The sequence below is a fragment of the Eptesicus fuscus genome, chromosome 16 (genome assembly GCF_027574615.1).
Source record: "Eptesicus fuscus isolate TK198812 chromosome 16, DD_ASM_mEF_20220401, whole genome shotgun sequence".
NCBI lineage: Eukaryota > Metazoa > Chordata > Mammalia > Chiroptera > Vespertilionidae > Eptesicus > Eptesicus fuscus.
The window spans coordinates 10,936,711-10,962,393 of NC_072488.1; positions in this window are offsets into that span (position 1 = coordinate 10,936,711).

The window sequence follows — 25,683 nt, forward strand, 5'->3', positions numbered from 1 at the left end:
GGTGAAGTTATAACTAAAATGGTTCTTAGTTTAAGTCATTACTGTTTAGGATAGGTAGTTTGTTACGGAGTCTGTTAACCAAAATGTTTGGCATCAGACTTCTCAAGAGCAAACCAAGGCAGTAATGATGTGGCATCTTCTGGAGACTCGAGGAAAGAAGATGCAAGGTGAGGATTTTATACCCATCCATCATGCTGTTTTTCAAACATCAGAGGCTATAGAAAAAAAAAGCTTTTTTAAAATGCAAAGAACTATGCACGTAAGCCCATCCTAAGTACTATAGCAGGGGTCAGCACATTTTTTTCTAAAGCACCAAGATAGTAAATATTTTGCTTTGCAGGCCTAACTATTCAACTCTGTCATTGTAGCACAAAAGCAGCCATAGATAAAATGCCAGTGAGTGGGTGTGGCTATGTCTCCAATAAACTGAACTTACCAAAATAGGCAGGAGACTAGATTTGGCCTACGAATTGCAGTTTGCCACTTCTATGCTAGAGGAAATTATTTCTCTTAAAAAAGCACAAAGTTCATATGATTTAAGAAACATATACCATGACCAAGTGGGGTTTCTGTGTTTGTTTGCTGGAACTGCCATAACAAAGTACCACAGGCCGGCCTAAAGAGCAGAAATGTATTTCCTCACAGAACTGGAGGCTGGAAGTACAAGATCAAGCTGTTGACGGCGTTGGCTTCTTCTGGGGCCTCTCTCTGTGGCTCATGGATGACCTTCTCCCTGTGTCTTCCCGCGTTCTTCCTTTGTGCTGCGAGCATCTGTGTGCTAATCCCCTCTTCTTATAAAGACACCAATTATACTGGAGCAGGGCCCACCCTAATGGCCTCCTTTTAATGTAATTATGTCTTTAAAGGCCCTATCTTCAAATACAGTCACATTCTGCAATACTGGTTAGGACTTCAACTATTTAAATGTAAAAGCTATAACAATAAAACTCTTGGGGGAAAAAATACATGTAAATCTTCATTACCTTGGGTTTGGCAAAGCCTTCTTAGATAAAACATCACAAGCACAAGTGACAGAAGAAAAAAATAGACAAATTGTGCTTTATCAAAATGTATAACTTTTGTGCATCAAAGGACACCATTTAAAAAGTGCAAAGGCAGCCTACAGAATGAGAGTAAATACTTTGAAATAATATATGTGATAAGAAACTTATATCCAGAATATATAAACAACACTACAATTATGAAACAAATAACCCAATTGAAAAAAAAGGGGAAATGATTTGAGCAGACATTTCTTCAAAGGAGATATATAGATGGCCAATAAACACATGTAAAGATGCTCAACATGATTAGCTATTAGTAGAATGTAAATCAAAAACACAAGGAGATACCACTCCAACCCCACTAGGATGGCTGTAATGAAAACCACCGACAAAGTGTTGGTGAGAATGTGGAGAAATTAGAATATTGATACATTGCTGGTAGAAATATAAAATGGCGCAGCTGTTCCAGAAAACAGCTGCAGTTCCTCAAAATGTTAGACATGAAGTTCTCATATGACCCAGTAATTCTATTTCGAGATGTATACCCAAGAGACTTGAAAATATATGCCCACACGAAAACCTATGCACAAATGGTCATAGTGTCTGCTTCATAGTAGCCAAAAAATGAAAACAATCCAAAACTCCATCAACTGATGAATGGATAAACAAGATGTGATTAATCCATTCATACAATAGAATATTAGTCAGCAATAAAAAGTAATGGAGCACATGCTATAACATGGATAAAACTTGAAAACATTATGCCAAGTGAAAGAATCCAATCACAGAAAAACCACATATTGTACTGTTCAATACAGTACATGAAATGTCCAGAATAGGCAAATATTTATAGAGACAGAATGTAGACCTGTGGTCGCAGGGGCTGGAGGGGTTGGAGGGGTTGAAAAAGGACTACTAATAGGTATGAGGCTACTTTTCGAGTTGATGGAATTGTTCTAACGTTGGTTGTGGTGATGGTTATACAACTCTGTGGTAGACTAAAAACCACCGAATTGTACACTTTAAATAAAGGAAGTAAGAAGTATGTGAACTGTGTCTCAATCAATGTGGTTCTTTGAAAGAGGAAAACTACAAGGCAATCCTGAAAGACACAAAAGCATACTTGAACAAGACATTCCTTGGTTTTGGTTAAAATACCTTAACATTGTTAACATGACAGTTCTCCTTATGGTCATTTATAAAGTTAATGATTCCCCCCCCCCAAAAAAAAAAAAACAACATAAGCAAAATTTTCTTCTGTAGCTAGATAAATGGATACCAACGTTCATATGGAAAAAATAAACACTCAAAAATAGCTAGTAAAACACTGAAAAGGAAGAAGTAGGAGAGGTGACTAGCCCTAGCAAATATTAAAACATACGACAGAGCCGCCTGAATGAGAACACCCTGGTTCTGGCACAGGAACAGGCAGACCAGCGGAAGGTGCAGGTAGCAATCCAACTACATGTGCAAATCCACTGTCTGCTAAGCAGTCAAATGGCTGAGGCAAAGGACTTTTTAATAAATGGTATGGAGGCAAACTGGACAGCCACGCACAGCCTCTGTGTTGGTGAGGTTATGGGGAACAAATATTACTAAATGGAATGAAAAATACGCAACCCCTTGCCCTAACCAGGTTCGATTCCGGTCAAGGGCATAAACCTTGGTTGTGGGCACATCCCCAGTAGGGGGTGTGCAGGAGGCAGCTGATCGATGTTTCTCTCATCGATGTTTCTAACTCTCTATCCCTCTCCCACATCCTCTCTGTAAAAAATCAATAAAATATATTTAATAAGCCCTAACCGGTTTGGCTCAGTGGATAGAGCGTCAGGCCTGCGGACTGAAGGGTCCCAGGTTCGATTCCGGTCAAGGGCATGTACCTTGGTTGCAGGCACATCCCCAGTAGGGGGGTGTGCAGGAGGCAGCTGATCGATGTTTCTCTCTCATCGATGTTTCTAACTCTCTATCCCTCTCCCTTCCTCTCTGTAAAAAAAAACCCCAATAAAATATTTTTTAAAAAAGAAAAATATAATATATATATATATATATATTATAATTAAAAAAAAAGAAAAATACGCAACCCCTGTGGAGTAGCACTTGGCAATATCCAGTGAAACGATCTGTACCTTTAACCTCTCAACCTAGCACTCCACCTTCTAGGAATTTACCCAAAAGGTACCTCCAAAAATAGTCTGTACTCTTACATAGGAAACCTCCTGCATTGTACCATGATTTGTATTTGCAGAATATTGGAAACCACCTAAATGCCCAAACATAGACTAGTTGAATAAACTAGGATCCTTACACATATTTGACTACTAGAAAGCAATAAAAAGGAGTAAAGATGATCTTTATGGATTGAGAGATACATACTGGTAATTGCAAAATAGTCACAGGGGTGTACAGTATTGCATAGGAAATAGAGTCAATACTATTGTAATAGCTATGTATGGTGCCAGGTGGGTCCTGGAAATATTGGAGGGAACACTTGTAAAGTGTCTAACCGCTAGGCTGTGCACCTGCAACTAATACAAAATAATATTGAATATAAACTGTAATTGAAAAAAAAACTTTTAAAAAGAAAAAGGAATAATATCTTTACGAACTGAGATATAGTAGTTTCCAGGGTATATTATTAAGCAAAGCACAAAAGCAAACATATAGTATGTTACCTTTTGCTTATTTTCGTAAAAGGAATCACCAGAACAATAACCCAGAAAACAATAAAACTGTCGCCTTAAGGAAATGGGTGAGGGAACAGGGTAGAAAGTTTAGGGGAGGAAGGGACAATTCTGAATATATGATATCTTTTGGTGTAGTTTTAGCCTTTGGAAACATGTTAATGTTACACACATTCAAAAAAATAAAATTAAATCAACACGCATAGGGAAAAATTGAAAACCTGTAGCTAAATGCAAACAGAAACAAGCTCAATTGTATGTCAAACGAATGACAACCACAATGAAGGGAAAAGAAGTAAGCCAAGTAATTCTGAATATAGTCCTTGATATACCTTCAGTCCAATGCAAACAATAAACTAGGGGGGGAAAGAATCAATTCCAGTAAAAAAAGAAACACAATGGCTAATAAGCATAGTTTAAAATGTTGATTATATTTATTTCTAATATTTACAAATTAAACTAGCAACATATTTGAACTGTAATAGTGTTAAAGAGTTTTTTGAAGAAATGTAAATAATACAGCCCTTCTGGGCGGGGATTTGATACCAAAGATATGTAACAAGAAATAAAACATATATATATATAGCATATCAAACTGTTTAAAAAGGTTAAAATCCTTTGACCAGAAATCCAAATTCTTGCAGTTTATTTTGTGAAGACATTAAGTGATGCATAATTAAATTTGTGCATTAGGGGTAGTTTACCAGAGTTACTTCTAAAAACTAAAATTTTCAAAAAGGTACGGGGCTTTGATTAATTAAATTATGAGATATCCATGAGATAGAAGATGCCACAGGTATTAAAATCACAGGGTAAAAGAATGTTTCATGCCATGGAAACATGTAAAATGTATATGTACTGTGATTTAAATTTTGCTTAAAAATATGTGTGAGAGACAAGTCTAATAGAAAAAGGGGCAAAAGGAGAAAGAGACATTTTTTAAAAGAGCAAACACAGCCCTGCTGGCGTTTAGAGTGTCAACCTACAAACCAGGAGGTCACGGTTCGATTCCCAGTCAGGGCACATGCCTGGGTTGCGGGCTCCATTCCCAGTGTGGGCCGGGCAGGAAGCAGCCTATCAACGATTCTCTCATCATTGATGTTTCTATCTCTCTCTCTTCCTCTCTGAAACTAATAAAAATATATTAAAAAAAAAAAAAGCAAACACATATGACATGTAAATGTATGAAAAAATCCTCAATGTCATTAGTAAATGTATCCCGGTAAATGCAAGTTAATACTACAATATTATATACCTTCTTAGAAAGGCAAAAGTTTTAAAGTCCGATAATGTCAAATGTTGGACAGAAGGTTAATCACCTGGGACTCTGATGCACTGATGCTGGGAATATAAATCGGAGAAATCATTTTGGCACTGGCTCATCAAGTTGAAATTTCATATACTTTTTTTACCCAGCCGTTTCACCCCAAAGGCACTCAACAGATGCACCAAGAGGCCTGGACGGGAACTGATTATAATGGCCAAGTACTAACAACAGCCAAATGCCCAGCAAGAGAAGGAGTGAATAAATCGTGTCTGTCTCTGCAATGGAAATATCAAACAGCAGCGAAAACGAAAGAACTACCTCTACGTAACACAACCTGGATAAAGTGAACCAATGTATTTTTTGAGCGAGAAAAGCAAGAGACATATGATTATAGAATGAAATCGTTTTTGTAATGCTTCAAGTCAAGTAAACCCAAACAGTGTGTAAAATTACTTTTATAAAGCAAGGGAATAATAAGACCAAACTTGGAGAAAACAGTTACCCTGTGCAAGGAAGTGGCAGGCTGGGAGAGCACTCAGGTGACAATTATTGCCAGTTATTGCCTAATGTTTTATTTCTTGTTGCATATCTTTTGTATCAAATACCATATTTTTTTAGTTTTCGGTTACAGTCAACATTCAATATTATATTAGTTTCAGGTGTACAGCAAAGTGGTTAGCTATCAAATATCACATTATAAAATAATGAAGTGAAAGAGGCTGTGTGTGTGTGTGTGTGTGTGTGTGTGTGTGTTTCTCCCTGAATGAAAGACAGGAAGAATATAAACCAGGAATTTATTCAGGGGTTATCTCTGGGTGATAGGATTAAGGATGATTTTAATTTTCCTTGTACTTGTTTATATTTCCAAAATGTCTTAAATGAACATGCACTTTTTCCAGAACAGGAAAAAAAATGCTTTTTAAAAAATCTATGCTAGACCCTGCCCCACTCTCACTCTGCAGTATGAACATCCAGGTCTTCATTTCCACGGCTAAAAATGGGCCGGGGAAGGGAACACAGCGAGTCCCCAAGGTCGCGTGTGACACCCCGTGGGGCCAGGCAGCGGCTGCCCGTGTCGGGAACAAAGCTGGGGAGGACGGGTGCACAGAGCTGCGTGGGAGGGCCGACATCTGCCAGCCGAGTGTCAGCTGAGCAGCAGGAAGGTCGGAACAGCTCAAGGCAAATAATTTCCTGGAGCTGAAAACCCATTCCCTGAAGTCAGGAATCCACTGCACTGGCCCCCACGCCCCACGCCCCACCCCAAAACCCTAACACCGTGCGGGTAAGAATACTGGGAAGTAAATACCACGACTCCATTCTTGTATCAAATTCTGGTAAGTGGACACCAGAACGTGTGTCCCTCTGTTCTCTGGCACGTCCAGACGACACGATGGGCCTGGAAAGGGTCCAACAGAGAGTCATGGACACGGAGGCAGAAAGTGTTCTCTGCGGGCTGACAAGCAAAGCGCAGGCGCTGGCCTTCAGAGGAAGAGGAGAGCTCAGACGGGACGTGCCAGCGGTGTGCGCCGTGGGAACACAGAGGCAGTCACCACACCTGGCGAGGCCAGAGGCCAGCAGCGAGGGGTAGCTGTGGGCGCTGACAGAGGCAGGTCTGGGGGGGAATCCTTGGGAACTGCTCTTTGGCACAGTGGGTAGCAGCGTGGAAAGCGCTCCCCCGAGGCTGGCTCCTTGGTTCTCAGTCTTGTCCGAACATGGAAGGAAGGCAGGGAGGCTCTGGATGGGGACGTGTGGCCAGGAAGAGAGGCGGAGCTGGGACAGGAGCATTCTGAGTCCCCGGAGCAGCTTGTGGAGAGGCGGTGACACATCGCATGGAAAACCTTTATGGGTGAAACTCCCTAGGATTTACATCACGGACAGCCGTCGTGTCCTTCCACAGAACTGTCCTTGAGTGCCACGTTGGAGACGTCACTGCGTAGGCGGCTACACGGACCCACTGCAGGAACTTGGGTGTGAGCGCCCAGGGGCTGCCGTATTTCCGTGCTGTGAGAAGCTCAGGAAGCCAGAGCTAAATGGCACCCCCAAAGATCCTCCAGAATGACCCCAACAGGCAACCCAGAGGCCGCAGTATCCAAGGAAGGATATCTCCCAGGCTGGCTGGATATCAGCCAGTTCACCAAAGGCTGATCACTCAGGTGGTATTTTCAGACATCTCAAAAGATCCGCAGGCTCTCTGTTGATGAAACTTTCTGCCGTGGCTCAAGATTAGTAACTCCAACTATTCTCAACCAGGCTGCATTGAAAAAATAGCTACCGGCGAGGATGAACTGAATGTTTTTAAAGCGCCCCCGATGGATATCATGTGTGACCAAAGCGGAGAGCCGCTGAGCGTCTCCATTTGTCCCAGTTAATGACTCGGAGAGCTGGCTGCAGGGCGGGTGCAAAGGGCATGGGCGAACCGGCTAGCGTGGAAGAAGGACAGTTCAGCCCGCTCCCTCGTGCCCCCCTGCGCTCACACGCTGTCCCGGCTGCTCCTGCAGGGGTGCTGGGGTGGGGAGTGAGCTGCTTTCCATTCCAGAACGTTTCCAGACTTAGACATTGGGAACAGAAGCCTCCCGGGTCCCCGTTACTGCACGAGGAAGGAGAGAGAAGAGAGCCATGCGTTCCCTTCCTCTCTGGACCCCCTTCTGGGCTCCCCCCTCGGACCGGAGAGAAGGATGCGGGAGGCCAGCACCTGCAGCACAGGAAAGCGCTCTCTGGTCACCAAAGCCGAGCTGTTCCATCTGCGTTTGCTCCTCGGCACTTGCTGGTCTCCCTGCCTTGGGGTTAGCCTCTTCTGCTCCAGGTCTCAGCACTTCAGAGCTCAGCCTGCAGCAGCAGCCTTAGAGGTGACGTGCGGCCGTGAGTGGGCCACGGTGATAGCATCCGAGGAGCCTCCCGGCTGACCTGCGGGATTGAGAAAATAATATTGTTTTAAGACTCAACACCTTGCCAAAACCGGTTTGGCTCAGTGGATAGAGCGTCGGCCTGCGGACTCAAGGGTCCCAGGTTCGATTCCGGTCAAGGGCATGTACTTTGGTTGGGGGCACATCCCCAGTGGGGGGTGTGTAGGAGGCAGCTGATCGATGTTTCTCTCTCATCGATGTTTCTAACTCTCTATCCCTCTCTCTTCCTCTCTGTAAAAAAAATCAATAAAATATATTAAAAAAAAAAAAAAGACTCAACACCTTGGGGTGAGTTGTTAGGCCACAACAGATCGTGCACAGAAATGGAGGCGATGCCACGACAAACACACACACCATGTAGTCTTGGCTTTGCATTGTGTGGCGAGTGGGGCTGGACGTGGCACTGAGACTGAGTGCAGCCTGGATGTTTGGGGGGGGGGGAGGTGGCGGGGGAGGTGGGGGGAGGCTGTTGGAAGGATAGCCGCCTGCCTGCGTCTTACAGCAGCGACACGATTACAGCCGTGATAGCAGTCCTGCCAAACTGTCCCCTCCCGTCAGCCGGGAGGGAGAAAACACACCTCACGGGCTCGTGAATCCGGCTCAGGGCGGTCCCAGGCAGCACGGTGAAAGTGTCAGCTGTCCTTTGGCAAAGTCCTGACCGGAAGGCACGGGTGGGAGGGGCTGTTGAATGTGCCAGCAGAATTTAGCCGGACATGGCAGGTCAGCGATGTGCTGGGTCCCAGAATAAAATGTGTCACATTCCCGGTCTCTCTGATCCACCAAAGAGTCTCAAAGACATGGCTTCAGAAGAAAGGTCCAATGAAGTCCATGGCTGTGACTCGTTGTTAAGACCACAGGAGATTTAAACTGATGCCAGGAGACCCTCTCCGTGAGGCAAAGGAGCTTCTGAGAACCTCGGGCCGTTGCCCCCACGGCTCTGCAACGTGCCAGCCCTGCACACCCTACCCTGAAGGGATGTTTTCAGGCCAAACCAGCCAGAGAAACCCCTCAGCCAATCCGCAGAATCTGTGATGGGAAACGACAAATCATTGTTCGTCTGCGTCAGTGGTCGGCAAACGCATTAGTCAACAGAGCCAAATGTCAACAGCACAACGATGGAAATTTCTTTTGGGAGCCACATTTTTTAAACTTAAACGTCTTCTAACGCCACTTCTTCAACATAGACTCGCCCAGGCCATGGTATTTTGTGGAAGAGCCACACTCAAGGGGCCAAAGAGCCGCATGTAGCTCGCGAGCCGCAGTTTGCCGACCACGGGTCTAAGTAAACATTTCCAGGATGGGTTAATAAGGCAGCAGTAGATAAATGATCTGTAGGAAGGTGGGAAAAGCCTTCATGGAGGAGCTAATACTTGAAGATCAGAGAGGGGAGCCCATGGAGGGCCAGGGAGAGGTCCTCGTGGCTTTGCAAGGGAGGGCGATGTAAGTGGCATTGCAAGAGAGGGTAGGGGTGCAAGCAAAGGCCCGGGGGAGACGGGGACTGGGCCTCCTGAGCCACGTCATGCTGAACATGCTACTGTCTGCAGGACCTCCTCCAAGGAGGGGTCAGGAGCCCCTTTTAGAAAACAGCACCAGGAAGCTTTCACTACTCAACAGAGGTCTTGGCTGAGCCATGGGGGCTTCAAGGGCCAGGGCTTTCCCACCTCTGCTGCCCAAAGATGTCCCGTGGAAGGGACTCTCGGGGTCATGGTGGCCAGAAGACAAACGTGCAGTGTCCTCTCTCAGCTGTGCCTTCACAGGGAACGTGCAGACAGCCCAGCTGCACCCGCGGGGCCCGGCAGACAACACCTGGAGACTCGAGGTCCAGGGGCTCAGGTTTCCTCTCGGCATGCTTTTGTTTTCAAACGTGCAGCATGAGCGCGGGCCATAATTTCTCCGGGCCGCGTGTCTTTGTTTCTAAAATGAGCAGATGTCCTCCAACTCCAAAAACCTGAAGCAGACTAGGAAGCACACTCCCACGTAATAAGCGGACAAATATGTGTTGAATCTGAGTAGGCACGGCAGTAAAGTGGACTATGGTAGCACTGAAATGCTATCTATATAAATAAAAACCTCAGTGACCGGTCGACCGGTCACTATGACACGCACTGACCACCAGGGAGCAGACACTCAATGCAGGAGCTGCCCCCTGGTAGTCAGTGCGCTCCCAAAGCCAACCTCCCACGGTCCCTCCCCCCGGCCAGCCAGCCCCGATCGGCACTGGGCAAGATGGCCCCCATCAGCCCCAATTGCTGGCCAGGCTGAGGGACCCCACCCGTGCACGAATTCATGCACCGGGCCTCTAGTTATCTATAAGTTGGTACAACCCTTTTGGAAAGCAATATGGGAATAAGAATCAGGAGCCATAAAAATGCGTGGCCCTTGACTTATAATTCCATTCTTGAAAATGTATCCCATGGAAATAATTAAACATAAGATAAAAACTATAATGCATCACATCTAATGTTAAAAAAAAAAAGTTGGAAACAATCTAAATTTCTTTAAAAAAAAAAAGGGTAAATAAATAATTGCATGGGCCACATTATATAGACATTATAAGGATTACTGTGAAAGCTGTAGAATCATAGGAAAATGTTTTATGGCTCCATAATTAGTGAAAAGGGCAATATATAAGGTGTCCCCAAAAATGTATACACACCTTATAATTACAAAGGCAGCGTTTATTAAAATACACGTCATTTCCAAAACCGAGCTCTCAGCTGTGAGAGTGTGTCTACCTTTGGGGGACACGAGCTCAGGATGCAGAGTTAAACACACACGGCCACGCCCAACCAGCAGTTGACCATTGGGAGTGCGCTTCCTAGCTTCCTAGTCCCGTGGTCGGCAAACTGCGGCTCGCGAGCCACATGCGGCTCTTTGGCCCCTTGCGTGTGGCTCTTCCACAAAATTCCACGGCCTGGGCGAGTCTATTTTGAAGAAGTGGCGTTAGAAGAAGTTTAAGTTTAAAAAATTTGACTCTCAAAAGAAATTTCAATCGTTGTGCTATTGATATTTGGCTCTGTTGATGAATGAGTTTGCCGACCACTGTGACCTAGGCCGTCGGGGTTAGACTGGAGAGCTCGAGTTAAAAGCCAGCTGGCAAGGGCGGAGTGTCTGGGGAGAGGACTGAAGGCTGAAACTCAGAGCAGGGTGTTCAGGTGACGGGGAGAAGCGAATGACAGAGAGAAAGGCACACCAGAGGGGGCAGAGGAGAACGGGGACCAGAAGGCTTAGGTGAAGAGTGTCCCTGTGAGGGTGCGGGCGGGGGGGGGGGGGGTGCAGGGGGCTCAAACTAAGAGGTTGGCGGGGGGGGGGGGGCAGGAGCCAGACTATAAGGAGCTGAGAGCCTAGTCACCAAGTGGGACACACTCGGATAGCATTGCCCTTGAGGGTGGTGACGAGAGAGAGGGGATGGCCCCCTGAACGGGTAAGCAGGGTCGAGGGGAGGTGTTTTATTTTATTTATTTATTTTTAAAAATGTATTTTTATTGATTTCAGAGAGGAAGGGAGAGGGAGAGAGAGACAGAAACATCAGTGATGAGAGAGAATCATTGATCAGCTGCCTCCTGCGCGCCCCCTGCTGGGGATCAAGCCCGCAACCCCGGCATGTGCCCTTGACCAGAATCGAACCCGGGACCCTTCAGCCCACAGGCTGACCCTCTATCCACTGAGCCACACCGGCGAGGGCGAGGGGAGGTGTTTTAGAGTGAGCGCCGTGGCGCACGTGTGCCGGGAAGAAGATGGTGGATGAAAGGACAAGTGGACACCGCTGTCCTGGAGAAGAGGGGACGGGGCATGGCCATCAGCTCTGTCAGAAGAGAGATACTTGATCCTTCGAGGAAACGCTGTTTAAAAAAATACTGTTTTTAACAGAAATCTTCCTTCAGGCAAACCCTATTCAGAATCCCTGTGTGTACCATCATGGGTGCTGAGCTGGCCTAGGGAACGGAGGGCCACTGAGAGGCCTCCTGGCCCCGGAGCATCAGCTCCAAGCAGCACAGAAAAGGGCGGGGGAGGGGCTGGAGGGCGGCTTAGTTGGTGAGAACATCATCCAGATACGCCAAGGTTGTGGGTTTGATCCCCCGTCAGGGCACATACAAGAATTAACTAATGAACGACGAATAAAGAAACAAAAAGGCCAGTTGAAAGAAATGGAGACTACAGCAATACACATCATTAATCAATCAGTGAAGCAATAAATAAAAACAAAGTGAAATATAAAAAAAAAAAGAATCAACCAATGCATGCATGAATAAGTGGAACAACAAATGGATGATTCTCTCACTCATGGATAAGAAAGTAATGAAGTTGGAAGGGAGATCCTTCACTGAGGGCCTGATGGCCATGTTGAAACACGGAAAGCTCAAAGACAGCAGAAAGAATCTGGAAGAGTCACAGTGAAAAAGGAGCTACCGCTTCAACGTGAGCTGGAAAACCTGGGATTTCTAAGCAACACAGAGGTCCCTGTTGAGCCGGGAGCAGGAGGCAGGAGAGCAGCCAGCTGGCACGTTCTGCCCCCGCCAGGCGGGCAGCCTCCGGCAGCAGCCGCGTGGGGCGGTGATTACCCAGGTGGGGCTGACACAAGTCTAATGGGAGGTTGGGACGTGAGGGATTTCAGGAGCTTTCAAGGACATGTTAGAGAGAGCCAGCCTATTCTGGGCTCCCCTCTTTGCCAAGCCAGACAGCAGGGCTTGGGCCCAGGGATGTGCTCCGTCAGCTACTCTCAGGGGGAGACAACGCTGCTTTCAAGGACAGGACCCTGACAACCTTGGGTTATTTTCAGTGAAATATTTTTTTAAAACTTTAAACTGTGGTAAATTACACGTAACAAAATGTGCCATTTAAACCGTTTTTAAGTGAACAGTTCCGTAGCATTAAATACATTCACAACGTGGTGCCATCATCACCACCGCCCATCTCCAGAACTCTTCCATCTTCCCCAGCGAAACTCTGTCCCCAGGAAACGAATTCTCGATTTCTCCCTCCACCCCGCCTTACCCCTGGTAGCCACTGTTCTGCTTCCTATCTCTGTGAATTTCATTATTCCAGGTATCTCATATAAGTGAAACCATACAATATCGGTCTTTTTGTTGACTGGCTTGTTTCACTTAGCGCAATCTCTTCAAAGTTCATCCATGTTGTCAAATGTGTCAGGATCCCTTTCCTTTTGAAGGCCGCATAATATTCCACTACATGGGTGCACATTTTGTTGACCTGTTCATCAGTGAATGAACACTTGGGTTGCTTCCACCTTTTGGCTATTGTGAACATTGGTGTATAAATACCTACAAAATCCCTATTTTCAATTATTTTCTTCACTTTCCCCAAGGGGGAATTGTCCATGATATACGTAACTGAATAAAAATAGATCAATACAACTTTGACCAAAATGGGTGGTGCCGGACGGACATTTGAGAGCTGGGTACCAGCACCCCTGGCTGGACAGGGCTGATGGCATTTTCAGAGCCCTGGCCTTTTAGGACTCAAGGCCTGGCTCTAGACAGACACGTGGCTATTTCAAAAGCACACAAGTGGCTCTGTGAAGCATGAGGTCCACCAACAGCTGTGGTTTGGGCACCGATGATAAGAATAGAGCTGGTCACTGGTAAAAATAAAACCAAGTTTCGGTTCAAAGCTCAGGCTTTGCAGTCAAGACAGCCCCTATTGATATCTGTGCTCCGCTAGTCTTAGCTCTGTTATCGTAGGCAGGTCATTCTCTCTCCTTGGTTCTCAGTTTCCCCATCTGTAAATTGGGTAACTACAAGGATTAATGAGATTTGTAGATGTAAGTGCTTAAGACAGAATCTAGCACAGAACAGACGATCAGTGAATGCCGGCTTCCTTCTTTTCCCATCTCAGTGGCTTCCTTCACTGCCCTCCTCCGCTCCTTAGAACTTCGGGTGCCTAGGACCCCTCTGCTGTCTGGCACCTTCCCAGGTAGCTACCAGAAAAAGAAAAAGGGCAGAAACTCCGCTCCTTTGCCTCCTCGTGGTGAAAGACACCCATTGCAGGTACATACAACACATTACAGGTTCATACTTTATTGGTTGATGAACCAGAGGTCAGCTCTAATTTGTAAATACATATCTGAGTCGTCAGCCATGTATCACTGTAACTAGCATCTAGTGTGTACTATTATGCATGATTAAATTCTATCTAGCAGAATAATTACAAGGCGCCATTAAACATATCCTGTAATTCTTAGGCCCCATCCCAGACCTACCACTCTGATGGGGAGGACTAAGGGTCTATCCTTTCGGTACTCCACCCCAAGGCGACTCCGATTCCTCAGGCTGTGACCTCTCGCTTGACCAGCAGCAGGATGACCCAGGTGCTTGGGCGGGGCCGGGTGGCTGTAGCTTTGGGATGAAGGGCTCGGGGAGCAGGAAGTCCGTCCACTACCCGCCTTACAACCTGGAGCAGAAATGCCAGCGGCAGCTGTACCCAGAGCTGAGCAGTGGGCTCTGGCTTTGGGACCCTCATAGGCCACCGTTCGATCCGTGTAGTACAAAAGGACGACACTTGCCTCAACATTTGTTTACCTGACATAAGGTTTTTTGGTTTTTGTTTGTTTTTCAAGGAAAAGCACGAGTTGTACATAGAGCCAGGGTTAGTGTCAGGTCAAGCACTTACATCTACAAATCTCATGTTTGGCATCCTATTATAACCCATCCTCAGGTACCCACTGCCCTCATGTGTCGTGGACACCAGAACCCTGCTCTGTGGCGCCCCTCCTACCCCCCTGGGAAGCACTGCATTCTCTGGCACCTTCTTCAGCTGCGTGACTTCTCCTGCAAAAACCCAAATATGCAACAAGCAAGGCATTAGGCAGTCCATGAAATTATCATAAAGGTTGCACAGGAACTTAGGACATAGTTATAAAAGAATATTATATAATATGTATTATTAAGTGTAGACGTCATTAGAGCTATACAAACATGGAAAACAAAACAATATGCGGAAAATGGAATTGCGAGAGTGGTGACCATCTTTTGTTTCCTTAAGACTTTTTATTTTTATTTTTTAAAATATATTTTTATTTATTTCAGAGAGGAAAGGAGAGAGTTAGAGAGATAGAAACATCAATGATGAGAGAGAATCATTGATTGGCTGCCTCCTGCACACGTCCCCCACTGCGGGGGGATCGAGCCCACAACCCAGGCATGTGCTATTGGCCAGAATCGAACCTGGAACCCTTTAGTCCGCAGGCCGATGCTCTATCCACTGAGCCAAACCAGCTAGGGATTAAGACTTTTTAGAATGGGTTATAGTGTAACCGTTATTAAAGCCCCTTTCTTTTGTTATCGATTTTTTATTTTTTTATTGAATTCAGAGAGGGAGAGACAGAAACATCCATGATGAGAGAGAATTATCGACTAGCTGCCTCCTGCACCCTCCCCTGTGGGGATCAAGCCCACTGGGGCATATGCCCTGACCGAGAATTGAACCGGGACCTCCTGGTTTATAGGTCGAGCCACACTGGCTGGCTTTCTACTGCCCCTTCGTCTCTCTGAATTACAAGATGATAAGCCATAGTCAGGACTGAGCCCTTCAGGAACTACCGAGCAGTCGCTAACCTTGAAAGGTCAGAAAACCTCCCGGGTGAAGTGGCAGTAGATGGGCTGGCGGCTCTGAGCACAGCCTGCTCTCAGCGCGGGAGCCGCGCTACCTGTTTAAGCAGCTGGTTAACGGCCTGGTGCAGAGGCCAGCCAAGGAGCAGCCCCTGGCAGCTGCGTGGGCAGCCGGCGGGCGATGCTCTGTGACAGATGGGACAAGGAACTCTGGGCTAAGTGGTGTGAAGCTTGGAATCGGCTCTTTATCGCACTGTCTCTGGTTGAGCTACCTATACTGTGAGTCAATGTATGCTTCGTCCGCTGCTCTGCTCCCTGCCCAGCCTCCGCCTGTGCGTGGATGGAGGGAGAGGTCAGCTTGAAAGTGCCGTCTTCCTTTCACAGCCTGCGAGCTGAGGGGAGCTGCGATCACGTCTGTGAATACCCGGGCTGGAAATGCCAGGGCCTGCCTGCTTGGGGGTGGAATTGCATACACAAGGGGTGGGGTTATGGAAGGAAACATTGGTCTGAATGTCCAGTTTTCCTGCGGCGAGCTCGGTGATCACAGCATCGTTCCTTGGGGGAGAGGGGGCAGTGGGAGAGAAAGCCAGCTCCTGAGATGGTAGGAAACATCTGGAGAACTTTGTTGGGAAGAGGAGGCCAACGTGGAGTACGCAGGGGAACGAATGCTTGTGACCAGCAAGAGCCCTAGGACCTCAGTGCTGACGGGCCCTGTGGGGAAGAGAGCTGGGAGAAGGCGAAGAAAAGCATCTTTGTCAGAGAGAAACAAGAGGAGGTACAGTCTCATCGTGCGGATTCCCTTTCAGCCGTTAGCTCTCCCAATCCCTGCGGATCCTAAGAAGATAAGCCCTCCATCACTGAGTTCATTCCAGCCCTGGGTCTCAAAACAACGGTTCTGTAAAAATGAAAGCAATGAACTACGCAAAAAGTTGCTGGCTCACAGATGAAACTGAAACAGTGCTGCACTAAAATTTTAAAAAATGCAAATTTCACACGTAGTCTCAAGATTGTGAGGTCAGTTGAGGCTCCTTCTCTTGCACGCAGCATCTGTAACTTAGGTAACGGGAGGTGTGCAAAGGGATCAGGCTTTGGCCCTGTTAGCCCCGTGGTAAGACATAACCGAGGCATGAGCAGAAAAGAGAGCAATGTCTTTACACCCTCTCTACCAACACTATAATTCTTAACTCATGGCTACAGGTTTATTATTCAGTAAATTACCTTCACTCATGTAAAGGGGAGGAACCTATTTGGTACATGTTTATCTTCAACATTTCAGTTACTAATATCTACATAACAAATTCAAGCCTTAACATACAATCGTTTCTAGAGAAAATGTAGCACAATACACCAAAACGTATGGGATGCAGCTAGTGCAGTGCATAGAGGGCAACTTATAGCTAGAAATGCCCGGAAGTTCTAGCCAGAAAAATTAGACAAGAAAATGAAAGCAAGGGCACCCTTTCTTTGGATTGGAAAGGAAGAAGTAAAGGACAATTAATACTGCAAATATACGTGTGATGGGTTACATGGAGTCCCCCAAAAAGGTATGTTGAAGTCCTAACTCCCAGACCCCAGAATGTGACCTTATTGGGAATAGAAGAGTTGTCGATGTAATTAGTCAAGATGAGGTCATGCTGGAGTAGAGCAGGTCCTTAATTCAGTATGGCTATGTCCTTAGAAGAAGGGAAAGCAGAGATACACAGAGAGAAGGCCATGTGCCAACACAGGCTGAGGCTGGAGCGACGCACCTGTGAGCCAAGGGATGCCAAGGATGGTTAGTGACCCCAGAAGCGAAGAGAAAGGCATGGGGCACTTTTCCCCTGGAGCCTTGGGGGAACACGCCCTGCTGACCCTTATTTCAGACTTCTCGCCTCTAGAAAGAACCTCACAAGAACACGTTTCTGTGAAGCTATCCAGTTTGTGGTAATTGGTAAGAGTAGCCCTAGGACAGTGGTCGGCAAACTCATTAGTCAACAGAGCCAAATATCAACAGTACAACGATTGAAATTTCTTTGGAGAGCCACATTTTTTAAACTTAAACTTCTTCTAACGCCACTTCTTCAAAGTAGACTCGCCCAGGCCGTGGAATTTTGTGGAAGAGCCACACTCAAGGGGCCAAAGAGCCGCATGTGGCTCGCGAGCCGCAGTTTGCCGACCACGTCCCTAGGATTCTAATACAATAAGTAAACATCTCCTTCCAATCACATGAAATAAGGAAACACCAAGAAAGGTGGGATTCTCCTAACACACCCACGTGGCCTGCCACGTCCACGTTCCTGCTTTGATGAGGAGTAGACCTCTGCTCCTTTGTGAATGGCCGAGGTCCGTGGGCCCGGGGCCACCCACACTGAGCAGCGCAGAGAAGTCACTGGATTCGTACTGACTCTCTGACCTACGATATCATGGCAGAGTCTGTCTGGGTGTTTACCCAACATCTGCCCCCCACGTCTTCCTCAACAAACAGAGTCCCAGGACTGCAGGGCCTACTTGTCAGAGGGGATAGCCCTGTCCCCATCTCAGAGATGAGCCCCATTCCTCGCAGCCAGTCCAGGAACCCCATTCCTCTCGCCAACGACTGGTTCAGGGATGGGCAAGTGAGGGAAACTCTTGCCAATGGGTTTCTTACCCTCCTCAGGAGGTTTCCACATTGTTACAGCTCACGCTCAAGTTGGGACTAGACCGGGCTCTGTGTGCTCGGGAGGAAGGCCAAGGTCAACGCTGAGATGCTGAGGATGGACAAAGGCGCATGTAGGAACACCAGTTAGAGCCGTGGTCGGCCAATCGCGGCTCGCGAGCCACATGCGGCTCTTTGGCCCTTTGAGTGTGGCTCTTCCACAAAATACCACGGCCTGGGCGAGTCTATTTTGAAGAAGTGGCGTTAGAAGAAGTTTAAGTTTAAAAAATGTGGCTCTCCAGAGAAATTTCAATCGTTGTACGGTTGATATTTGGCTCTGCTGACTGATGAGTTTGCCGACCGCTGGGCTAGAGGCTTTGCAGGTGGAGGCAATGGTGTCTTGGGCAGACTGGTGACCACGGGGGTGGAGAGAAATGGCTGGGCGGTGGCTATATTTTGGAGATCGTGCCCACAGGATTTGGAGGCTGGATGTGGAGTACAGTCGCTCCTGTATCGATCCCTGCAGAATTAAGAGAGCAGCTGGTGCGAAGGCGAATGAGCACCAAGAGGGATGTCCTGTCAGGCCGCTGTGGCTCCTCGGTGTTAGACGGCAGCTCTCCCTGTGGGGAGGGGGAGGTGAGCTTCACCCCATGCCATCGCCCCGTCTGCCACCCTGACCTCTTCGTGTCAAGTAGGCGTGCTCCCCGTCCAGGAAGAACCCAACCCCTCGATCACGTCTGAGGCGGGGGGAGGGCTGGCACCACCTGCTCACTTGGCCTGTGTTTCTGTTCTGCTTCCTTTCCTTCCGTTTCCGTCTCCCAAAGCAGACCAGGCTTCCTCCCCGCAGCGGGATCCCAGGTGAGGGAGATGGGGTCCCTGTGCCCGTGGCTCCTCCCTGAGTTAAAGCTGCAACCATCTCCGCTAGAAACGGTCCTGTGTCCAGCTCCTCTCACCGCCGGACTCCTGGTCTGCACCGTCGGGCGCCACTCACGGACGCACATCAACAGCCACGCCGGTGACCCCACAACTGCCCAAAGCGTAACATTTTATCCAAGAACAAGAGAGCGCTAAGGAAGGGTCTACCCCTGTGCCAGCGAGCTCTCTTCCCCGCAAACATCCGTACACACATGTAACTCACCACGCATGCTCCCCAGCATGGCAGGCTGCCAGGCCTCCCGGCTTCTCCGATGCCAGGCCTCCTGCTCGGGCCTCCTTAGCAGGCGGTGAGCTGCCAGGCCCGGTCCACAGGAGTGCCGAGCGAGTTCCAGACCTGGGTCCTGCCTCACCTTGCTCAGCTCCGCGATCCATGCTGCGTGTTTGCCTCTGCCTGCTCCTCCCGGCCAGCCCAGTCCTGCCTGCTCCTCACCCTGGCATGCCTGCTGCACTCCAGCCTGGCACAGCTTCGAGGCTGTTGGCTCCAAACCAGGCCCCGTTCATCGGCCCCTCCCCAGCCTTCACAATAGGGAACAGAACCCCTGCCCCGAGCCATTCAGGGAACTGGAATGCAGGGGACACGGGCCTGGCATCCCCAGCTCTCACCGGAAGAGGAGGTGTGTCTGTATGTCCGGCAGAGCATGGAGTCAGCCCAACCTTGCCCGGTTCAAATCTCCGGTTACCACAAAGCAAGCAGGCCACCTCTCAGGGGCTCAGTATCCTCATCTGTACCATCGAGATGATTCAGTAAACCCCTCCATGCGGTGATGGGTGGGGCAAAAAGGGGTCCCTCTTGTGAAAAGCTAGGGCACAGGTTTGGGAAGTTAATGAAATGACTGGGACCTCCAGGGTTCTGGTTCTGAGAGTCAGATCCTTTCCAGTCTCAGCTGTGCTTGCTGCCACCTGGGCATTGTTTAATCTGGTTTAAACGTGGATGGGAACCAGCATGGGTCCTGGCTCTGTGGCAGGCCGAGTCTCCCAGGACAGCAGCAGTCATTCCGGGAATCTCCCAGTTCCCTGACCCCCGTTGTGTCTTTTGGATCCAGGGAGATTTGGCTGGAGAATTCTGAGGGCACAAAGACTCACTCTGCCTCCCACTTTCCGAGGGCAGCTGTGGCCCTCCCCGCTCCGCTCGGTAAGAACTTCAGTTCATCTCATCTGAGAGCAGCGGCTGGAGGAACAGGGAACAGTGAAGGGATACCTGAATTTGCTTTTTTGAGGGATTTTACTTCAAAGCCTATGTTGTGAGGATTTGGGTTAATATATGACTACTAGAGGCCCAATGCACAAAATTTATGCACAGTGGGGGGGGGGTCCCTCAGCCCGTCCTGCACCCTCTCCAATCCGGGACCCCTCGGGGAATGTCCAACTGCCGGTTTAGGCCCAATCCCACAGGGGTCGGGCCTAATCCCTCTTGCAATCCGGGACCGCTGGCTCCTAACTGCTCACCTGCCTGCCTGATCACCCCTAACCGCCTCTGCCTGCCTGCCTGATCGCCCCTAACTGCTCTCCCCTGCTGGCCTGACAGCCCCTAACCACTCTGCCTGCCGGCCTTCCTGATCGCCCCTAACCACCTCTACCTCGGCCCTGCCACCGTGGCTTTGTCTGGAAGGACGTCCGGAAGACGTCCGGTCTATCTGGTCTAATTAGTACCTACTATGTCCCGAGCATTATACTAGTACTGGGTCCGAGGACTATGACAGTAAATTGGATGCATGTTGTTTCTGTCCTTATGACGCTTACAGGTTAGTAGGAATAACAGCTTGGAGCAGTGCCTTGGAAGCTATGAAGGTTAAGCTATCATTATATTCTTTTCTAAAATATTATGTTTCCCTAAACGCTTTAAAACATTCTAAGATCTTATAAGTACACTTTGAAACGGAATATTTTATCCTCTTTTCTAAAGAAATGGTTCCCAGAAGGGGTCAGTTTTGCTGCCCAGGGGACATTGGCAATGTCTGGAGACATTCTTTTGTTTCCATAACCTGAGGGCTGGGAGCGCGCTGCTGGGATCTACGGGTGAAGGACAGGGATGCTGCTGAACAGCCTACAATGCACAGGACAGCGCCACGACACACTCACCTGGCCCAAAATTTTAATACGCCCCGGCCAGAAACTATAGCCCAGGGGGGACCTGTTTAGTTCACAATCAGTTACTTCTGGCAGCAAAGGGAGAGAAACACACTCCACCCTTGTGAGTCTTAGAAAAGCGGGCCCTTCTGAGCTATACGCTCCATGCCACTCGCCTGTGTCCCGGGGGCGCTGGGGAGGCTGTTGGGGCAGAGGATGGACCTGGGCTTCTGTGGTCAGAGAATTGAGCGCTGTACCTGCATTTGGTGAGTGTTACATTGGACTTGTTCTCTTACAGAAAGAAGTTTTCAAACAGAAGCTCCTGCAAAGGAACTTATCTTTTTTACCCTTTGGTAACCCTACCAAGATAGGTCAAGGCCAATCGAACCCAAGCTTTCGGTTCACCTGGTGGTCTTTCTTCCTGTTTAAAATGTTTTAAAAGTTGTCTGGGCATAATTAGGCCAATTGGTCTGTAGGGCAGCCCAGACTTCCACAGTGACTGGCTTTGATCTGATAGTTTTCTCCTCTGTGTGCAGCAAAGCAATAACATCCTGGAGAAACCCGAGGATGAGGGAGAGTGAGGCAAAATAAAATGAAGCGAGAAGGAAATGGAGGAAGGAAGGGAGAGAGGAAGTAGAGGGGGGCGGGGAGGGGGGACGGACAGACTAGTAAGCACAGAAAGAATAAAATGGCCAGTTTTAACTTTCCCCACTTCAAGAGTCCAGGTTTCCAGCCTCAGCTTACCTCTTTGTCTCCTATACCCCTTCCCAAAGCACTGAGCACTGGCCTCCTTCTCTGGCCTCCGGCTCCTGGGCAGCTCCTGTCTCATCGCTGGGCCCTGAAGCAAAATCCTGTGTGGAAACAGCATACCCCTACGGGGCAAAGCTAGGGTGTGTGTGTGTGTGTGTGTGTGTGTGTGTGTGTGAAATTCAAGACTATTTTCCATCCCCATCACCTTGTCACAGTGAATTATCACCAAGTAGGTGCTGTTGTTGATAAAGCTTGACTATCCATTGGTACCAGGCACAGGATGTATGAATCATGTTCCCACTCATATGGGTTGGATGATGACTCAGGCTACAATGTGAATCCTTTGAACTCCGTATTTCACGTCCCATTGGCTGAACAAGCTACATGCCTTTTCTTAGAAATGAGATTTGGTTTTAAAATGTGCCAACATCTGATCTGAAATGTGCAAACCACCCTTTGCGAACGCAGTATTTTACTTGGAACTTGCTGCAGGTGTTAAATGTGCTGTTGCAGATTCTTTGTCTGAGCCCACCTGCAGGTGTTATGCCTCGCTCATAAAAGTCATCCTCAACAGAAAGTAACAAATTAATCAGAATCACTTGTGATACTTGTGGTTGACAGAATTTTGTGTTCGCTTAAGCATCGTTCTTCATGCTTTAAAAAGACCTGTTACTGGCAGACGCCAAGTGTTCTATAGTACTTCCCTAATGTAAACAAGATTTTCATGAAAGCTTCCTAAGACGATATTTCATTGTTTAAACTTGCCCCTGACATAGTAGCCTTCAATAATAAAACCTGGCCGGTGTCGCTCAGTGGTAGAGCACCTGAAGGGTCATGGGTTTGATTCCTGGTCAAGGGCACATACCTGGGTTGCAGGTTTGATCCCCCACCCCATCTTTCCTTCTCCCTCTCTTTTTCTTCCCCTCCCTCCCTTTACCCCCAAAGTACCTTCTCTTCTCTTGAATTTCTCCAACTTTGGTGTGTTTTTTTATTGCTGACAATATTATAGATGTCCCCATTCTCCCCCAACCCCACACCCGTCTCAGTCCTCCTCCATCCAGCCCACACCCCCCTCTCACTCTGGTTTTGAACTCCTTAGAAATTCAGTGAGTTTCTGCTGGTTGCCTTCTAGTGTGATATTGAATAAGCTCCCCACATGCCTGGCACAGGGCATGTGCTCAGTTAGTGTTTGTTAGGTGGGAGAACAAGGAGGGCTTTGCAAGATTGGGTTATCAATACATTACGCAGCTGTCGGCTGCGTATCCACTGAGGACCTTTCCTCGTTCTCTGTCACACCGGGCATTTCCAGGACTGAGGGATCTCTCACCAGGCCAGTCCCCCTGCAGTTCTAAATAGGGCCATTGTGCTGGAGGTTGAAGCAGCATCCTCTTCACTGGGGCTTCTGGCAGCCAGACATTCCTCGGTCAGCCGGTCAGCCTGCACGTCTGCTCCCTGAGCATTTGCCTCCAGGCCCGCAGGTCAGGCCGATTGCGTGGAAGCCCAAGCCAGTGAGAGGAATGGAAATGATGGGGCCTGGAAATTCCTCACTCTTTGTTCTTCGGGTCGGTGACAGGATAATTAGTCCAAGTGAGATGCAGCCTCTCCCAGACTATACTTAGTCTAATTGCAGAGCTTTCTTTCCCCTGAAGAAGGCTGGGATTTCTCCCCAATAGATGGTAAGTGCCAGAAGGGGAACAGAATCAAGCAGGCCAGCCACAGCCGTGCCAGAGCATGCTCCCTCTTTCTCAGAAGGGAGGCAGTGGCTTGTGTCCAGGATTCAGGAAATGGGGTTCCACCCCCCAACTCTACCACTAACTAGCTGGGTGACCGAGGACCCTTTATCCCCTCTGAGCCTCAGCTTTTTATGCTAAACAAGCATGATAATCTCTATCTCACAGGCACTAAAACTGATGAGTTTAGCAACATCAGTATAAACATATAAATTGAGCGCTGGCCAGGTAGCTCCGTTGGTTAAAGCATCATCTGACACATCAAGGTTGTGGGTTTGATCCCCACTCAGGGCGAATTCAAAAACCAACCAAAGAATGCATAAATAAGTGGATATTTCTCTCGCTCCAAAAGCAATAAAAATTAAAAAATATATAAATTGGATGTTTCTGTCCATCAACTAACACTTTAGAAGTTGAGTGAATTAAAAAAAAAATTTAAAGTGTCACAGTATCATTTTTTAAAAAGTTAAATCTGACAAAAGAATGTGAAAGATCTGTTCACCGAAACCTACACGACAACATTGAGAGACATTAAAGAATAAGTAAATAACTGAAAAGATGGATCAATGGCAAATACCAAGATCTCAAGTCTCTCCAAACTGATCCATACCTTAAATAACCCCAAAGTCCTGTTTTTTAAAGAGGCTGACCACTGATTCTATCATTCATGTGGAAATCAAAGAATCTAAAATAGCCTACCCAACCTTGAAAATAAAGAACAAAACTGCAGGACTAACACTTTCGTAAAGCCACGGTAATTGAGATAAAGCGGTATTGGTACAAAGATATACAAATATGTACATTTCCATCAGCAATGCACAAGTGTCCCGATTTCTCTTTGCCAACACTTCTATTTACTTGTGTTTTGATAACATCTATCCTACTGGGTGTGAAGTTGTATCTCATTGTGGTTTTGGTTTGCATTTCTGTAGTGATTCGGGATGTTGAGCATCTTTCCCTGTGCTTACTGGCCATTTATACAGCTTGTGAGAAATGTCTGTTCAAGTTCTTCATTCATTTTTAATTGGCTTTTCTTTTGTAATGAGATCATTATCAATAGTGAAAAGGCAATCTACACCTACAAAATGCGAGAAAATGTTTGCAAATCATATTTCTAATAATAACTATTTAGAATGTATAAACATTTCCTCCCATTTTGTAGGTGTAGATCGCCTTTCCACTATTGATAATGTCCTTCGATACACAAGTTTTCAATTTTTAGTGAAACCCAATTTATTTTTTTCTTCTGTTGCCTATGCTTTTGGCATCATATCCAAGAAATCATTGTCAAATTGAATTATGAAGCTCTTCCCATTTTGTTCTGAGAGTTTTTAATGTTAGTTTTTGTATATGGTGTAACGTAATCGTCCAATTTCATTCTCTTGCATATGAATATCAACATTTATTGAAAAGACTGTGCTGTCCTCCTTGACTAGTTTCGGCACCCTTGTCAAAAATCATTTGACCATGTATGTGAGGGTTTATTTCTGGGCTCTCTCTTCTATCCCATTGGTCTGTGTGTCTGTATTTATGCTATTACCACACTGCTTTGATTTCTGTAGCTTTGCAGCATAGACATGCTTTTTATTTTTTAAATACACGCAATCCTTTTCTGGCTCGTGTTGAGTTCTTTTAATCCTTAAGTGTTGCCTGAAGAAACCAGCACTCTCCGTGGCATCCAAATTTAGCCAGAACACAGGGACAATTGTGCCATCAGGCACAGGGGAAGATGCAACAAGCAGGTAAGTCATCCAACATGATGTCTGGTTTCTTTGGAAAAGAAAAGGCACAATCTAGAGTAAAACTGTTTGCCTTTATTCAACATAAATGAGTCATTAAGATAAAATACAGTGCATCCATGTGCAGAAATATTATACATTCAGTTCTTGAAGAAGGTAGCTTTATACAACCAATGAAAGGAAGTCTAAAAATGAGAGGAATAAAGATGACAGTGAGGAGCTAAAAGGCAGTTTTATGCGTCAAAGTGCTAAGGCCTCTGTGCACAGAGATTTTAAAGTGAACAAGACCAACATAAGGTTATTTCTTCCATTCTGATTTCTCTGGGTGCTGGTGAAGGTCTTCAGGTATGATACAGTGAGTAACAGAATTAAGATGGGTTTTTGAAGAATAGATCATAGCACTTATGGCTAAGAAAAAAGGTGT